The following is a 20,623-nucleotide window of genomic DNA, read 5'->3' as shown; positions in this document are numbered from 1 at the left end:
ATTTATCGATATTAAATTTATCATATTAAACTGATCGATATTTAACTTATGAATATTGAACTGATCGATATTGAAATTATCGATTTTTTACTGATTGCCATTTCACTGATCGATATTTTACTGATCGATATTTTACAGGTTGATATTTGATCGATATTTAACTGTTCAATTTACCTGTTGACTTTTGATTTATCGATATTAAAGTTATCATATTAAACTGATCGATATTTAACTAATGCATATTGAACTCATCGATATTGAAATGATCGATTTTTTACTGATTGCCATTTGACTGATCGATATTTAACTGATCGATATTTTACCGATTGATATTTGACTCATCGATATTTCACTGATCGATACATAACTTATCGATATTTGGCTGATCGATATTGAACTGATTGACATTTCATTAATTGATATTTAAAAGATCGATATTCTACCGAACGATTTAACTGTTGATATTTGACTGATCGATAAATTATAGGTTGACATTTGACTTATCGATATTTGACTGATCGATATTTAACAGATCGATATTTTACCGATTGATATTTGACTGATCGATATTTAACTGATCGATATTTTTCAGATTAATATTTTGCGTATCGATATTTGACTGATCGGTATTTAACTGATCGACATTCTTCCGAACGATTTATCTGATGTCATTTGACTGATCGATATTTAATTGATCGTTATTTAAATGATTGCCATTTGACTGATCGATATTTATGTGATCGATATTTTTCCGATTGATATTTGTCTCATCGATATTTTACTATCGAAATTAACTTATCGATATTTACAGGTGAATATTTGACTGATCGACATATTACTGATTTTTTATTTATTTATCGATATTTTATAGGTTGACATTTGACTTATCGATATTTGACTGATCGATATTTAACTGATCAATATTTTACCGATTGATATTTGACTGATCGATATTTAACTGATTGATATTTGACTTATCGATATTTGACTGATCGATATTTAACTGATCGTTATTTGACTGATTGCCATTTGACTGACCGATATTTAACTGATCGATACTTTACCGATTGATATTTGACTGATCGATATTTAACTGATCGATATTTTAACGATTGATATTTGACTCATCGATATTTCACTGATCGATACATAACTTATCGATATTTGGCTGATCGATATTGAACTGATTGACATTTCACTAATTGATATTTAAAAGATCGATATTCTACCGAACGATTTAACTGTTGATATTTGACTGATCGATATATTATTGGTTGACATTTGACTTATCGATATTTGACTGATCGATATTTAACTGATCGATATTTTACCGATTGATATTTGACTGATCGATATTTAACTGATCGATATTTTTCAGATTAATATTTTGTGTATCGATATTTGACTGATCGGTATTTAACTGATCGACATTCTTCCGAACGATTTATCTGATGTCATTTGACTGATCGATATTTAATTGATCGTTATTTGACTGATTGCCATTTGACTGATCGATATTTATGTGATCGATATTTTTCCGATTGATATTTGTCTCATCGATATTTTACTTACGAAATTAACTTATCGATATTTACAGGTGAATATTTGACTGATCGACATTTGACTGATTTTTAATTTATTTATCGATATTTTATAGGTTGATATTTGACTAATCGATATTTGACTGATCGATATTTAACTGATCAATATTTTACCGATTGATATTTGACTGATCGATATTTAACTGATTGATATTTGATTTATCGATATTTGACTGATCGATATTTAACTGATCGTTATTTGACTGATTGCCATTTGACTGACCGATATTAAACTGATCGATACTTTACCGATTGATATTTGACTGATCGATATTTAACTGATCGACATTCTTCCGAACGATTTAACTGTTGCCATTAACTGTTCGATATTTTACAGTTTGATATTTGACTTATCGATATTTGACTGATCGATATCTAACTGATCTATATTTTACTGATTGATATTTGTCTTATCGATATTTGACGATCGATATTTAACTGATCGATATTTACAGGTGAATATTTGACTGATCGACATTTGACTGATTTTTAATTTATTTATCGTTATTTTACTGATCGATATTCTACCGATCGATTTCTCTTTTGCCATTTGTCTGATCGATATTTACAAGATTGTTTTCTGACTTATCGTTATTTGACTGATTGCCATTTGACTGATCGATATTTAACTGATTGATATTTCACTTTTCGATAATTAACTTATCGATATTCTACCGAAAGATTAAACTGTTGCCATTTTACTGATCGATATTTTACAGGTTGATATTTGACTAATCGATATTTAACTGTTCAATTTAACCGTTGACATATGATTTATCGATATTAAATTTATCATATTAAACTGATCGATATTTAACTTATGAATATTGAACTGATCGATATTGAAATTATCGATTTTTTACTGATTGCCATTTGACTGATCGATATTTAACTGATCGATATTTTACCGATTGATATTTGACTCATCGATATTTCACTGATCGATGTATAACTTATCGATATTTGGCTGATCGATATTGAACTGATTGACATTTCACTAATCGATATTTAAAAGATCGATATTCTACCGAACGATTTAACTGTTGACATTTGACTGATCGTTATTTTATAGGTTGACATTTTACTGATCGATATTTTACAGGTTGATATTTGACTATTCGATATTTAACTGTTCAATTTAACCGTTGACATATGATTGATCGATATTAAATTTATCATATTAAACTGATCGATATTTAACTTATGCATATTAAACTCATCGAGATTGAAATTATCGATTTTTTACTGATTGCCATTTGACTGATCGATATTTAACTGATCGATATTTTACCGATTGATATTTGACTCATCGATATTTCACTGATCGATGTATAACTTATCGATATTTGGCTGATCGATATTGAACTGATTGACATTTCACTAATCGATATTTAAAAGATCGATATTCTACCGAACGATTTAACTGTTGACATTTGACTGATCGATATTTTATAGGTTGACATTTGACTTATCGATTTTTGACCGATCGATATTTAACTGATCGATATTTTACCGATTGATATTTGACTTATCGATATTTAACTGATCGATATTTTTCAGATCAATATTTTGCGTATCCATATTTGACTGATCGATATTAAACTGATCGTTATTTGACTGATTGCCATTTCACTGATCGATATTTTACTGATCGATATTTTACAGGTTGATATTTGATCGATATTTAACTGTTCAATTTACCTGTTGACTTTTGATTTATCGATATTAAAGTTATCATATTAAACTGATCGATATTTAACTAATGCATATTGAACTCATCGATATTGAAATGATCGATTTTTTACTGATTGCCATTTGACTGATCGATATTTAACTGATCGATATTTTACCGATTGATATTTGACTCATCGATATTTCACTGATCGATACATAACTTATCGATATTTGGCTGATCGATATTGAACTGATTGACATTTCATTAATTGATATTTAAAAGATCGATATTCTACCGAACGATTTAACTGTTGATATTTGACTGATCGATATATTATAGGTTGACATTTGACTTATCGATATTTGACTGATCGATATTTAACAGATCGATATTTTACCGATTGATATTTGACTGATCGATATTTAACTGATCGATATTTTTCAGATTAATATTTTGCGTATCGATATTTGACTGATCGGTATTTAACTGATCGACATTCTTCCGAACGATTTATCTGATGTCATTTGACTGATCGATATTTAATTGATCGTTATTTAAATGATTGCCATTTGACTGATCGATATTTATGTGATCGATATTTTTCCGATTGATATTTGTCTCATCGATATTTTAGTATCGAAATTAACTTATCGATATTTACAGGTGAATATTTGACTGATCGACATATTACTGATTTTTTATTTATTTATCGATATTTTATAGGTTGATATTTGACTTATCGATATTTGACTGATCGATATTTAACTGATCAATATTTTACCGATTGATATTTGACTAATCGATATTTAACTGATTGATATTTGACTTATCGATATTTGACTGATCGATATTTAACTGATCGTTATTTGACTGATTGCCATTTGACTGACCGATATTTAACTGATCGATACTTTACCGATTGATATTTGACTGATCGATATTTAACTGATCGATATTTTAACGATTGATATTTGACTCATCGATATTTCACTGATCGATACATAACTTATCGATATTTGGCTGATCGATATTGAACTGATTGACATTTCACTAATTGATATTTAAAAGATCGATATTCTACCGAACGATTTAACTGTTGATATTTGACTGATCGATATATTATAGGTTGACATTTGACTTATCGATATTTGACTGATCGATATTTAACTGATCGATATTTTACCGATTGATATTTGACTGATCGATATTTAACTGATCGATATTTTTCAGATTAATATTTTGTGTATCGATATTTGACTGATCGGTATTTAACTGATCGACATTCTTCCGAACGATTTATCTGATGTCATTTGACTGATCGATATTTAACTGATCGTTATTTGACTGATTGCCATTTGACTGACCGATATTAAACTGATCGATACTTTACCGATTGATATTTGACTGATCGATATTTAACTGATCGACATTCTTCCGAACGATTTAACTGTTGCCATTTACTGTTCGATATTTTACAGTTTGATATTTGACTTATCGATATTTGACTGATCGATATCTAACTGATCTATATTTTACTGATTGATATTTGTCTTATCGATATTTGACTATCGATATTTAACTGATCGATATTTACAGGTGAATATTTGACTGATCGACATTTGACTGATTTTTAATTTATTTATCGTTATTTTACTGATCGATATTCTACCGATCGATTTCTCTTTTGCCATTTGTCTGATCGATATTTACAAGATTGTTTTTTGACTTATCGTTATTTGACTGATTGCCATTTGACTGATCGATATTTAACTGATTGATATTTCACTTTTCGATAATTAACTTATCGATATTCTACCGAAAGATTAAACTGTTGCCATTTTACTGATCGATATTTTACAGGTTGATATTTGACTAATCGATATTTAACTGTTCAATTTAACCGTTGACATATGATTTATCGATATTTAATTTATCATATTAAACTGATCGATATTTAACTTATGAATATTGAACTGATCGATATTGAAATTATCGATTTTTTACTGATTGCCATTTGACTGATCGATATTTAACTGATCGATATTTTACCGATTGATATTTGACTCATCGATATTTCACTGATCGATGTATAACTTATCGATATTTGGCTGATCGATATTGAACTGATTGACATTTCACTAATCGATATTTAAAAGATCGATATTCTACCGAACGATTTAACTGTTGACATTTGACTGATCGTTATTTAATAGGTTGACATTTGACTTATCGATATTTGACTGATCGATATTAAACTGTTGCCATTTTACTGATCGATATTTTACAGGTTGATATTTGACTATTCGATATTTAACTGTTCAATTTAACCGTTGACATATGATTGATCGATATTAAATTTATCATATTAAACTGATCGATATTTAACTTATGCATATTAAACTCATCGAGATTGAAATTATCGATTTTTTACTGATTTCCTTTTGACTGATCGATATTTTACTGATCGATATTTTACCGATTGATATTTGACTCATCGAGATTTCACTGATCGATACATAACTAATCGATATTGAACTGATTGAAATTTCACTAATCGATATTTAAAAGATCGATATTCTACCGAACGATTTAACTGTTGACATTTGACTGTTGATATTTTATAGGTTGACATTTGACTTACCGATTTTTAACCGATCGATATTTAACTGATCGATATTTTACCGATTGATATTTGACTTATCGATATTAAACTGATCGATATTTTTCAGATCAATATTTTGCGTATCCATATTTGACTGATCGATATTAAACTGATCGTTATTTGACTGATTGCCATTTGACTGATCGATATTTAACTGATCGATATTTTACAGGTTGATATTTGATCGATTTTTGACTGTTCAATTTAACTGTTGACATATGATTTATCGATATTAAATTTATCATATTAAACTGATCGATATTTAACTTATGCATATTGAACTCATCGATATTGAAATTATCGATTTTTTACTGATTGCCATTTGACTGATCGATATTTAACTGATCGATATTTTACCGATTGATATTTGACTCATCGATATTTCACTGATCGATGTATAACTTATCGATATTTGGCTGATCGATATTGAACTGATTGACATTTCACTAATCGATATTTAAAAGATCGATATTCTACCGAACGATTTAACTGTTGACATTTGACTGATCGTTATTTTATAGGTTGACATTTGACTTATCGATATTTGACTGATCGATATTTAACTGTTCCATATTTTACCGATTGAAATTTGACTTATCGATATTTAACAGATCGATATTTTACCGATTGATATTTGACTGATCGATATTTAACTGATCGATATTTTTCAGATTAATATTTTGCGTATCGATATTTGACTGATCGGTATTTAACTGATCGACATTCTTCCGAACGATTTATCTGATGTCATTTGACTGATCTTTAAAAGATCGATATTCTACCGAACGATTTAACTGTTGATATTTGACTGATCGATATATTATAGGTTGACATTTGACTTATCGATATTTGACTGATCGATATTTAACTGATCGATATTTTACCGATTGATATTTGACTGATCGATATTTAACTGATCGATATTTTTCAGATTTATATTTTGCGTATCGATATTTGACTGATCGGTATTTAACTGATCGACATTCTTCCGAACGATTTATCTGATGTCATTTGACTGATCGATATTTAATTGATCGTTATTTGACTGATTGCCATTTGACTGATCGATATTTATGTGATCGATATTTTTCCGATTGATATTTGTCTCATCGATATTTTACTAACGAAATTAACTTATCGATATTTACAGGTGAATATTTGACTGATCGACATTTGACTGATTTTTAATTTATTTATCGATATTTTATAGGTTGATATTTGACTTATCGATATTTGACTGATCGATATTTAACTGATCAATATTTTACCGATTGATATTTGACTGATCGATATTTAACTGATTGATATTTGATTTATCGATATTTGACTGATCGATATTTAACTGATCGTTATTTGACTGATTGCCATTTGACTGACCGATATTAAACTGATCGATACTTTACCGATTGATATTTGACTGATCGATATTTAACTGATCGACATTCTTCCGAACGATTTAACTGTTGCCATTAACTGTTCGATATTTTACAGTTTGATATTTGACTTATCGATATTTGACTGATCGATATTTAACTGATCTATATTTTACTGATTGATATTTGTCTTATCGATATTTGACTATCGATATTTAACTGATCGATATTTACAGGTGAATATTTGACTGATCGACATTTGACTGATTTTTAATTTATTTATCGTTATTTTACTGATCGATATTCTACCGATCGATTTCTCTTTTGCCATTTGTCTGATCGATATTTACAAGATTGTTTTCTGACTTATCGTTATTTGACTGATTGCCATTTGACTGATCGATATTTAACTGATTGATATTTCACTTTTCGATAATTAACTTATCGATATTCTATCGAAAGATTAAACTGTTGCCATTTTACTGATCGATATTTTACAGGTTGATATTTGACTAATCGATATTTAACTGTTCAATTTAACCGTTGACATATGATTTATCGATATTAAATTTATCATATTAAACTGATCGATATTTAACTTATGAATATTGAACTGATCGATATTGAAATTATCGATTTTTTACTGATTGCCATTTGACTGATCGATATTTAACTGATCGATATTTTACCGATTGATATTTGACTCATCGATATTTCACTGATCGATGTATAACTTATCGATATTTGGCTGATCGATATTGAACTGATTGACATTTCACTAATCGATATTTAAAAGATCGATATTCTACCGAACGATTTAACTGTTGACATTTGACTGATCGTTATTTTATAGGTTTACATTTGACTTATCGATATTTGACTGATCGATATTAAACTGTTGCCATTTTACTGATCGATATTTTACAGGTTGATATTTGACTATTCGATATTTAACTGTTCAATTTAACCGTTGACATATGATTGATCGATATTAAATTTATCATATTAAACTGATCGATATTTAACTTATGCATATTAAACTCATCGAGATTGAAATTATCGATTTTTTACTGATTTCCTTTTGACTGATCGATATTTGACTGATCGATATTTTACCGATTGATATTTGACTCATCGATATTTCACTGATCGATACATAACTAATCGATATTGAACTGATTGAAATTTCACTAATCGATATTTAAAAGATCGATATTCTACCGAACGATTTAACTGTTGACATTTGACTGATCGATATTTTATAGGTTGACATTTGACTTACCGATTTTTGACCGATCGATATTTAACTGATCGATATTTTACCGATTGATATTTGACTTATCGATATTTAACTGATCGATATTTTTCAGATCAATATTTTGCGTATCCATATTTGACTGATCGATATTAAACTGATCGTTATTTGACTGATTGCCATTTGACTGATCGATATTTAACTGATCGATATTTTACAGGTTGATATTTGATCGATTTTTGACTGTTCAATTTAACTGTTGACATATGATTTATCGATATTAAATTTATCATATTAAACTGATCGATATTTAACTTATGCATATTGAACTCATCGATATTGAAATTATCGATTTTTTACTGATTGCCATTTGACTGATCGATATTTAACTGATCGATATTTTACCGATTGATATTTGACTCATCGATATTTCACTGATCGATGTATAACTTATCGATATTTGGCTGATCGATATTGAACTGATTGACATTTCACTAATCGATATTTAAAAGATCGATATTCTACCGAACGATTTAACTGTTGACATTTGACTGATCGTTATTTTATAGGATGACATTTGACTTATCGATATTTGACTGATCGATATTTAACTGTTCCATATTTTACCGATTGAAATTTGACTTATCGATATTTAACTGATCGATATTTTTCAGATCAATATTTTGCGTATCGATATTTGACTGATCGATATTAAACTGATCGTTATTTGACTGATTGCCATTTGACTGATCGATGTTTAACTGATTGATATTTCACTTTTCGATAATTAACTAATCGATATTCTACCGAAAGATTTAACTGTTGCCATTATACTGATCGATATTTTACAGGTTGATATTTGACTAATCGATATTTAACTGTTCAATTTAACCGTTGACATATGCTCTATCGATATTAAATTTATCATATTAAACTGATCGATATTTAACTTATGCATATTGAACTCATCGATATTGAAATTATCGATTTTTTACTGATTGCCATTTGACTGATCGATATTTTACTGATCGATATTTTACCGATTGATATTTGACTCATCGATATTTCACTGATCGATATATAACTTATCGATATTTGGCTGATCGATATTGAACTGATTGACATTTCACTAATCGATATTTAAAAGATCGATATTCTACCGAACGATTTTACTGTTGACATTTGACTGATCGATATTTTATAGGTTGACATTTGACTTATCGATATTTGACTGATCGATATTTAACTGATCGATATTTTACCGATTGATATTTGACTTATCGATATTTAACTGATCGATATTTTTCAGATCAATATTTTGCGTATCGATATGTGACTGATCGATATTAAACTGATCGTTATTTGAATGATTGCCATTTGTTTGATCGATATTTAACTGATTGATATTTCACTTTTCGATACTTAATTAATCGATAATCTACCGAAAGATTAAACTGTTGCCATTTTACTGATCGATATTTTACAGGTTGATATTTGACTCCTCGATATTTAACTGTTCAATTTAACCGTTGACATATGATTTATCGATATTAAATTTATCATATTAAACTGATCGATATTTAACTTATGAATATTGAACTGATCGATATTGAAATTATCGATTTTTTACTGATTGCCATTTGACTGATCGATATTTGACTGATCGATATTTTACCAATTGATATTTGATTCAACGATATTTCACTGATCGATAAATAACTTATCGATTTTTGGCTGATCGATATTTAACTGATTGACATTTCACTAATCGACATTTAAAAGATAAATACTCTACCGAACGATTTAACTGTTGACATTTGACTGATCGATATTTTATAGGTTGAAATTTGACTTATCGATATTTGACTGATCGATATTTAACTGATCGATATTTTACTGATTGCTTTTTGGCTGATCGATATTTAACTGAGTGATATTTCACTTATCGATATTTTACTGATCGAGATTCTTCCGAACGATCTTACTGTTGCCATTTGACTGATCGCTACTTTACAGTTTGATATATTATTTATCGATATTTCACTTATCATTTTAAACTGATCGATATTTAACTTATGAATATTGAACTGATCGATATTGAAATTATCGATTTTTTACTGATTGCCATTTCACTGATCGATATTTTACTGATCGATATTTTACAGGTTGATATTTGATCGATATTTAACTGTTCAATTTACCTGTTGACTTTTGATTTATCGATATTAAAGTTATCATATTAAACTGATCGATATTTAACTAATGCATATTGAACTCATCGATATTGAAATGATCGATTTTTTACTGATTGCCATTTGACTGATCGATATTTAACTGATCGATATTTTTCAGATTAATATTTTGCGTATCGATATTTGACTGATCGGTATTTAACTGATCGACATTCTTCCGAACGATTTATCTGATGTCATTTGACTGATCGATATTTAATTGATCGTTATTTAAATGATTGCCATTTGACTGATCGATATTTATGTGATCGATATTTTTCCGATTGATATTTGTCTCATCGATATTTTACTATCGAAATTAACTTATCGATATTTACAGGTGAATATTTGACTGATCGACATTTTACTGATTTTTTATTTATTTTCGATATTTTATAGGTTGATATTTGACTTATCGATATTTGACTGATCGATATTTAACTGATCAATATTTTACCGATTGATATTTGACTGATCGATATTTAACTGATTGATATTTGACTTATCGATATTTGACTGATCGATATTTAACTGATCGTTATTTGACTGATTGCCATTTGACTGACCGATATTCAACTGATCGATACTTTACCGATTGATATTTGACTGATCGATATTAAACTGATCGATATTTTACCGATTGATATTTGACTCATCGATATTTCACTGATCGATACATAACTTATCGATATTTGGCTGATCGATATTGAACTGATTGACATTTCACTAATTGATATTTAAAAGATCGATATTCTACCGAACGATTTAACTGTTGATATTTGACTGATCGATATATTATAGGTTGACATTTGACTTATCGATATTTGACTGATCGATATTTAACTGATCGATATTTTACCGATTGATATTTGACTGATCGATATTTAACTGATCGATATTTTTCAGATTTATATTTTGCGTATCGATATTTGACTGATCGGTATTTAACTGATCGACATTCTTCCGAACGATTTATCTGATGTCATTTGACTGATCGATATTTAATTGATCGTTATTTGACTGATTGATATTTGTCTTATCGATATTTGACTATCGATATTTAACTGATCGATATTTACAGGTGAATATTTGACTGATCGACATTTGACTGATTTTTAATTTATTTATCGTTATTTTACTGATCGATATTCTACCGATCGATTTCTCTTTTGCCATTTGTCTGATCGATATTTACAAGATTGTTTTTTGACTTATCGTTATTTGACTTATTGCCATTTGACTGATCGATATTTAACTGATTGATATTTCACTTTTCGATAATTAACTTATCGATATTCTACCGAAAGATTAAACTGTTGCCATTTTACTGATCGATATTTTACAGGTTGATATTTGACTAATCGATATTTAACTGTTCAATTTAACTGTTGACATATGATTTATCGATATTAAATTTATCATATTAAACTGATCGATATTTAACTTATGCATATTGAACTCATCGATATTGAAATTATCGATTTTTTACTGATTGCCATTTGACTGATCGATATTTAACTGATCGATATTTTACCGATTGATATTTGACTCATCGATATTTCACTGATCGATGTATAACTTATCGATATTTGGCTGATCGATATTGAACTGATTGACATTTCACTAATCGATATTTAAAAGATCGATATTCTACCGAACGATTTAACTGTTGACATTTGACTGATCGTTATTTTATAGGTTGACATTTGACTTATCGATATTTGACTGATCGATATTTAACTGTTCCATATTTTACCGATTGAAATTTGACTTATCGATATTTAACTGATCGATATTTTTCAGATCAATATTTTGCGTATCGATATTTGACTGATCGATATTAAACTGATCGTTATTTGACTGATTGCCATTTGACTGATCGATGTTTAACTGATTGATATTTCACTTTTCGATAATTAACTAATCGATATTCTACCGAAAGATTTAACTGTTGCCATTATACTGATCGATATTTTACAGGTTGATATTTGACTAATCGATATTTAACTGTTCAATTTAACCGTTGACATATGCTTTATCGATATTAAATTTATCATATTAAACTGATCGATATTTAACTTATGCATATTGAACTCATCGATATTGAAATTATCGATTTTTTACTGATTGCCATTTGACTGATCGATATTTTACTGATCGATATTTTACCGATTGATATTTGACTCATCGATATTTCACTGATCGATATATAACTTATCGATATTTGGCTGATCGATATTGAACTGATTGACATTTCACTAATCGATATTTAAAAGATCGATATTCTACCGAACGATTTTACTGTTGACATTTGACTGATCGATATTTTATAGGTTGACATTTGACTTATCGATATTTGACTGATCGATATTTAACTGATCGATATTTTACCGGTTGATATTTGACTTATCGATATTTAACTGATCGATATTTTTCAGATCAATATTTTGCGTATCGATATGTGACTGATCGATATTAAACTGATCGTTATTTGAATGATTGCCATTTGTTTGATCGATATTTAACTGATTGATATTTCACTTTTCGATACTTAATTAATCGATAATCTACCGAAAGATTAAACTGTTGCCATTTTACTGATCGATATTTTACAGGTTGATATTTGACTCCTCGATATTTAACTGTTCAATTTAACCGTTGACATATGATTTATCGATATTAAATTTATCATATTAAACTGATCGATATTTAACTTATGAATATTGAACTGATCGATATTGAAATTATCGATTTTTTACTGATTGCCATTTGACTGATCGATATTTGACTGATCGATATTTTACCAATTGATATTTGATTCAACGATATTTCACTGATCGATAAATAACTTATCGATTTTTGGCTGATCGATATTTAACTGATTGACATTTCACTAATCGACATTTAAAAGATAAATACTCTACCGAACGATTTAACTGTTGACATTTGACTGATCGATATTTTATAGGTTGAAATTTGACTTATCGTAATTTGACTGATCGATATTTAACTGATCGATATTTTACTGATTGCTTTTTGGCTGATCGATATTTAACTGAGTGATATTTCACTTATCGATATTTTACTGATCGACATTCTTCCGAACGATCTTACTGTTGCCATTTGACTGATCGCTACTTTACAGTTTGATATATTATTTATCGATATTTCACTTATCATTTTAAACTGATCGATATTTAACTTATTAATATTGAACTGATCGATATTGAAATTATCGATTTTTTACTGATTGCCATTTCACTGATCGATATTTTACTGATCGATATTTTACAGGTTGATATTTGATCGATATTTAACTGTTCAATTTACCTGTTGACTTTTGATTTATCGATATTAAAGTTATCATATTAAACTGATCGATATTTAACTAATGCATATTGAACTCATCGATATTGAAATGATCGATTTTTTACTGATTGCCATTTGACTGATCGATATTTAACTGATCGATATTTTTCAGATTAATATTTTGCGTATCGATATTTGACTGATCGGTATTTAACTGATCGACATTCTTCCGAACGATTTATCTGATGTCATTTGACTGATCGATATTTAATTGATCGTTATTTAAATGATTGCCATTTGACTGATCGATATTTATGTGATCGATATTTTTCCGATTGATATTTGTCTCATCGATATTTTACTATCGAAATTAACTTATCGATATTTACAGGTGAATATTTGACTGATCGACATTTTACTGATTTTTTATTTATTTATCGATATTTTATAGGTTGATATTTGACTTATCGATATTTGACTGATCGATATTTAACTGATCAATATTTTACCGATTGATATTTGACTGATCGATATTTAACTGATTGATATTTGACTTATCGATATTTGACTGATCGATATTTAACTGATCGTTATTTGACTGATTGCCATTTGACTGACCGATATTCAACTGATCGATACTTTACCGATTGATATTTGACTGATCGATATTAAACTGATCGATATTTTACCGATTGATATTTGACTCATCGATATTTCACTGATCGATACATAACTTATCGATATTTGGCTGATCGATATTGAACTGATTGACATTTCACTAATTGATATTTAAAAGATCGATATTCTACCGAACGATTTAACTGTTGATATTTGACTGATCGATATATTATAGGTTGACATTTGACTTATCGATATTTGACTGATCGATATTTAACTGATCGATATTTTACCGATTGATATTTGACTGATCGATATTTAACTGATCGATATTTTTCAGATTTATATTTTGCGTATCGATATTTGACTGATCGGTATTTAACTGATCGACATTCTTCCGAACGATTTATCTGATGTCATTTGACTGATCGATATTTAATTGATCGTTATTTGACTGATTGCCATTTGACTGATCGATATTTATGTGATCGATATTTTTCCGATTGATATTTGTCTCATCGATATTTTACTAACGAAATTAACTTATCGATATTTACAGGTGAATATTTGACTGATCGACATTTGACTGATTTTTAATTTATTTATCGATATTTTATAGGTTGATATTTGACTTATCGATATTTGACTGATCGATATTTAACTGATCAATATTTTACCGATTGATATTTGACTGATCGATATTTAACTGATTGATATTTGATTTATCGATATTTGACTGATCGATATTTAACTGATCGTTATTTGACTGATTGCCATTTGACTGACCGATATTAAACTGATCGATACTTAACCGATTGATATTTGACTGATCGATATTTAACTGATCGACATTCTTCCGAACGATTTAACTGTTGCCATTTACTTTTCGATATTTTACAGTTTGATATTTGACTTATCGATATTTGACTGATCGATATTTAACTGATCTATATTTTACTGATTGATATTTGTCTTATCGATATTTGACTATCGATATTTAACTGATCGATATTTACAGGTGAATATTTGACTGATCGACATTTGACTGATTTTTAATTTATTTATCGTTATTTTACTGATCGATATTCTACCGATCGATTTCTCTTTTGCCATTTGTCTGATCGATATTTACAAGATTGTTTTCTGACTTATCGTTATTTGACTGATTGCCATTTGACTGATCGATATTTAACTGATCGATATTTTACCGATTGATATTTGACTCATCGATATTTCACTGATCGATGTATAACTTATCGATATTTGGCTGATCGATATTGAACTGATTGACATTTCACTAATCGATATTTAAAAGATCGATATTCTACCGAACGATTTAACTGTTGACATTTGACTGATCGTTATTTTATAGGTTGACATTTGACTTATCGATATTTGACTGATCGATATTTAACTGTTCCATATTTTACCGATTGAAATATGACTTATCGATATTTAACTGATCGATATTTTTCAGATCAATATTTTGCGTATCGATATTTGACTGATCGATATTAAACTGATCGTTATTTGACTGATTGCCATTTGACTGATCGATATTTAACTGATTGATATTTCACTTTTCGATAATTAACTAATCGATATTCTACCGAAAGATTTAACTGTTGCCATTATACTGATCGATATTTTACAGGTTGATATTTGACTAATCGATATTTAACTGTTCAATTTAACCGTTGACATATGATTTATCGATATTAAATTTATCATATTAAACTGATCGATATTTAACTTATGCATATTGAACTCATCGATATTGAAATTATCGATTTTTTACCGATTGCCATTTGACTGATCGATATTTTACTGATCGATATTTTACCGATTGATATTTGACTCATCGATATTTCACTGATCGATATATAACTTATCGATATTTGGCTGATCGATATTGAACTGATTGACATTTCACTAATCGATATTTAAAAGATCGATATTCTACCGAACGATTTTACTGTTGACATTTGACTGATCGATATTTTATAGGTTGACATTTGACTTATCGATATTTGACTGATCGATATTTAACTGATCGATATTTTACCGATTGATATTTGACTTATCGATATTTAACTGATCGATATTTTTCAGATCAATATTTTGCGTATCGATATGTGACTGATCGATATTAAACTGATCGTTATTTGAATGATTGCCATTTGTTTGATCGATATTTAACTGATTGATATTTCACTTTTCGATACTTAATTAATCGATAATCTACCGAAAGATTAAACTGTTGCCATTTTACTGATCGATATTTTACAGGTTGATATTTGACTCCTCGATATTTAACTGTTCAATTTAACCGTTGACATATGATTTATCGATATTAAATTTATCATATTAAACTGATCGATATTTAACTTATGAATATTGAACTGATCGATATTGAAATTATCGATTTTTTACTGATTGCCATTTGACTGATCGATATTTGACTGATCGATATTTTACCAATTGATATTTGATTCAACGATATTTCACTGATCGATAAATAACTTATCGATTTTTGGCTGATCGATATTTAACTGATTGACATTTCACTAATCGACATTTAAAAGATAAATACTCTACCGAACGATTTAACTGTTGACATTTGACTGATCGATATTTTATAGGTTGAAATTTGACTTATCGATATTTGACTGATCGATATTTAACTGATCGATATTTTACTGATTGCTTTTTGGCTGATCGATATTTAAGTGAGTGATATTTCACTTATCGATATTTTACTGATCGACATTCTTCCGAACGATCTTACTGTTGCCATTTGACTGATCGCTACTTTACAGTTTGATATATTATTTATCGATATTTCACTTATCATTTTAAACTGATCGATATTTAACTTATGAATATTGAACTGATCGATATTGAAATTATCGATTTTTTACTGATTGCCATTTCACTGAACGATATTTTACTGATCGATATTTTACAGGTTGATATTTGATCGATATTTAACTGTTCAATTTACCTGTTGACTTTTGATTTATCGATATTAAAGTTATCATATTAAACTGATCGATATTTAACTAATGCATATTGAACTCATCGATATTGAAATGATCGATTTTTTACTGATTGCCATTTGATTGATCGATATTTAACTGATCGATATTTTACCGATTGATATTTGACTCATCGATATTTCACTGATCGATACATAACTTATCGATATTTGGCTGATCGATATTGAACTGATTGACATTTCACTAATTGATATTTAAAAGATCGATATTCTACCGAACGATTTAACTGTTGATATTTGACTGATCGATATATTATAGGTTGACATTTGACTTATCGATATTTGACTGATCGATATTTAACTGATCGATATTTTACCGATTGATATTTGACTGATCGATATTTAACTGATCGATATTTTTCAGATTAATATTTTGCGTATCGATATTTGACTGATCGGTATTTAACTGATCGACATTCTTCCGAACGATTTATCTGATGTCATTTGACTGATCGATATTTAATTGATCGTTATTTGACTGATTGCCATTTGACTGATCGATATTTATGTGATCGATATTTTTCCGATTGATATTTGTCTCATCGATATTTTACTATCGAAATTAACTTATCGATATTAACAGGTGAATATTTGACTGATCGACATTTGACTGATTTTTTATTTATTTATCGATATTTTATAGGTTGATATTTGACTTATCGATATTTGACTGATCAATATTTTACTGATCAATATTTTACCGATTGATATTTGACTGATCGATATTTAACTGATTGATATTTGACTTATCGATATTTGACTGATTGCCATTTGACTGAACGATATTTAACTGATCGATACTTTACCGATTGATATTTGACTGATCGATATTTAACTGATCGATATTTTTCTGATTTATATTTTGCGTATCGATATTTGACTGATCGATATTTAACTGATCGACATTCTTCCGAACGATTTATCTGATGTCATTTGACTGATCGATATTTAATTGATCGTTATTTGACTGATTGCCATTTGACTGACCGATATTTAACTGATCGATACTTTACCGATTGATATTTGACTGATCGATATTCAACTGATCGATATTTTTCTGATTTATATTTTGCGTATCGATATTTGACTGATCGATATTTAACTGATCGACATTCTTCCGAACGATTTATCTGATGTCATTTGACTGATCGATATTTAATTGATCGTTATTTGACTGATTGCCATTTGACTGACCGATATTTAACTGATCGATACTTTACCGATTGATATTTGACTGATCGATATTTAACTGATCAATATTTTACCGATTGATATTTGACTGATCGATATTTAACTGATTGATATTTGACTTATCGATATTTGACTGATCGATATTTAACTGATCGTTATTTGACTGATTGCCATTTGACTGACCGATATTTAACTGATCGATACTTTACCGATTGCTATTTGACTCATCGATATTTCACTGATCGATGTATAACTTATCGATATTTGGCTGATCGATATTGAACTGATTGACATTTCACTAATCGATATTTAAAAGATCGATATTCTACCGAACGATTTAACTGTTGACATTTGACTGATCGTTATTTTATAGGTTGACATTTGACTTATCGATATTTGACTGATCGATATTTAACTGTTCCATATTTTACCGATTGAAATTTGACTTATCGATATTTAACTGATCGATATTTTTCAGATCAATATTTTGCGTATCGATATTTGACTGATCGATATTAAACTGATCGTTATTTGACTGATTGCCATTTGACTGATCGATATTTAACTGATTGATATTTCACTTTTCGATAATGAACTAATCGATATTCTACCGAAAGATTTAACTGTTGCCATTATACTAATCGATATTTTACAGGTTGATATTTGACTAATCGATATTTAACTGTTCAATTTAACCGTTGACATATGATTTATCGATATTAAATTTATCATATTAAACTGATCGATATTTAACTTATGCATATTGAACTCATCGATATTGAAATTATCGATTTTTTACTGATTGCCATTTGACTGATCGATATTTTACTGATCGATTTTTTACCGATTGATATTTGACTCATCGATATTTCACTGATCGATATATAACTTATCGATATTTGGCTGATCGATATTGAACTGATTGACATTTCACTAATCGATATTTAAAAGATCGATATTCTACCGAGCGATTTTACTGTTGACATTTGACTGATCGATATTTTATAGGTTGACATTTGACTTATCGATATTTGACTGATCGATATTTAACTGATCGATATTAAACCGATTGATATTTGACTTATCGATATTTAACTGATCGATATTTTTCAGATCAATATTTTGCGTATCGATATGTGACTGATCGATATTAAACTGATCGTTATTTGAATGATTGCCATTTGATTGATCGATATTTAACTGATTGATATTTCACTTTTCGATACTTAACTAATCGATATTCTACCGAAAGATTAAACTGTTGCCATTTAACTGATCGATATTTTACAGGTTGATATTTGACTAATCGATATTTAACTGTTCAATTTAACCGTTGACATATGATTTATCGATATAAAATTTATCATATTAAACTGATCGATATTTAACTTATGAATATTGAACTGATCGATATTGAAATTATCGATTTTTTACTGATTGCCATTTAACTGATCGATATTTTACTGATTGCTTTTTGGCTGATCGATATTCAACTGAGTGATATTTCACTTATCGATATTTTACTGATCGACATTCTTCCGAACGATCTAACTGTTGCCATTTGACTGATCGCTACTTTACAGTTTGATATATTATTTATCGATATTTCACTTATCATTTTAAACTGATCGATATTTAACTTATGAATAT

Source organism: Hesperophylax consimilis, chromosome 28, assembly GCF_061612785.1.
Source record: "Hesperophylax consimilis isolate HC1 chromosome 28, BYU_Hcon_1.0, whole genome shotgun sequence".
Taxonomy (NCBI): Eukaryota; Metazoa; Arthropoda; class Insecta; order Trichoptera; family Limnephilidae; genus Hesperophylax; species Hesperophylax consimilis.
The sequence above is the reverse complement of the archived record's forward strand: the minus strand, read 5'-3'. Positions refer to the sequence as shown.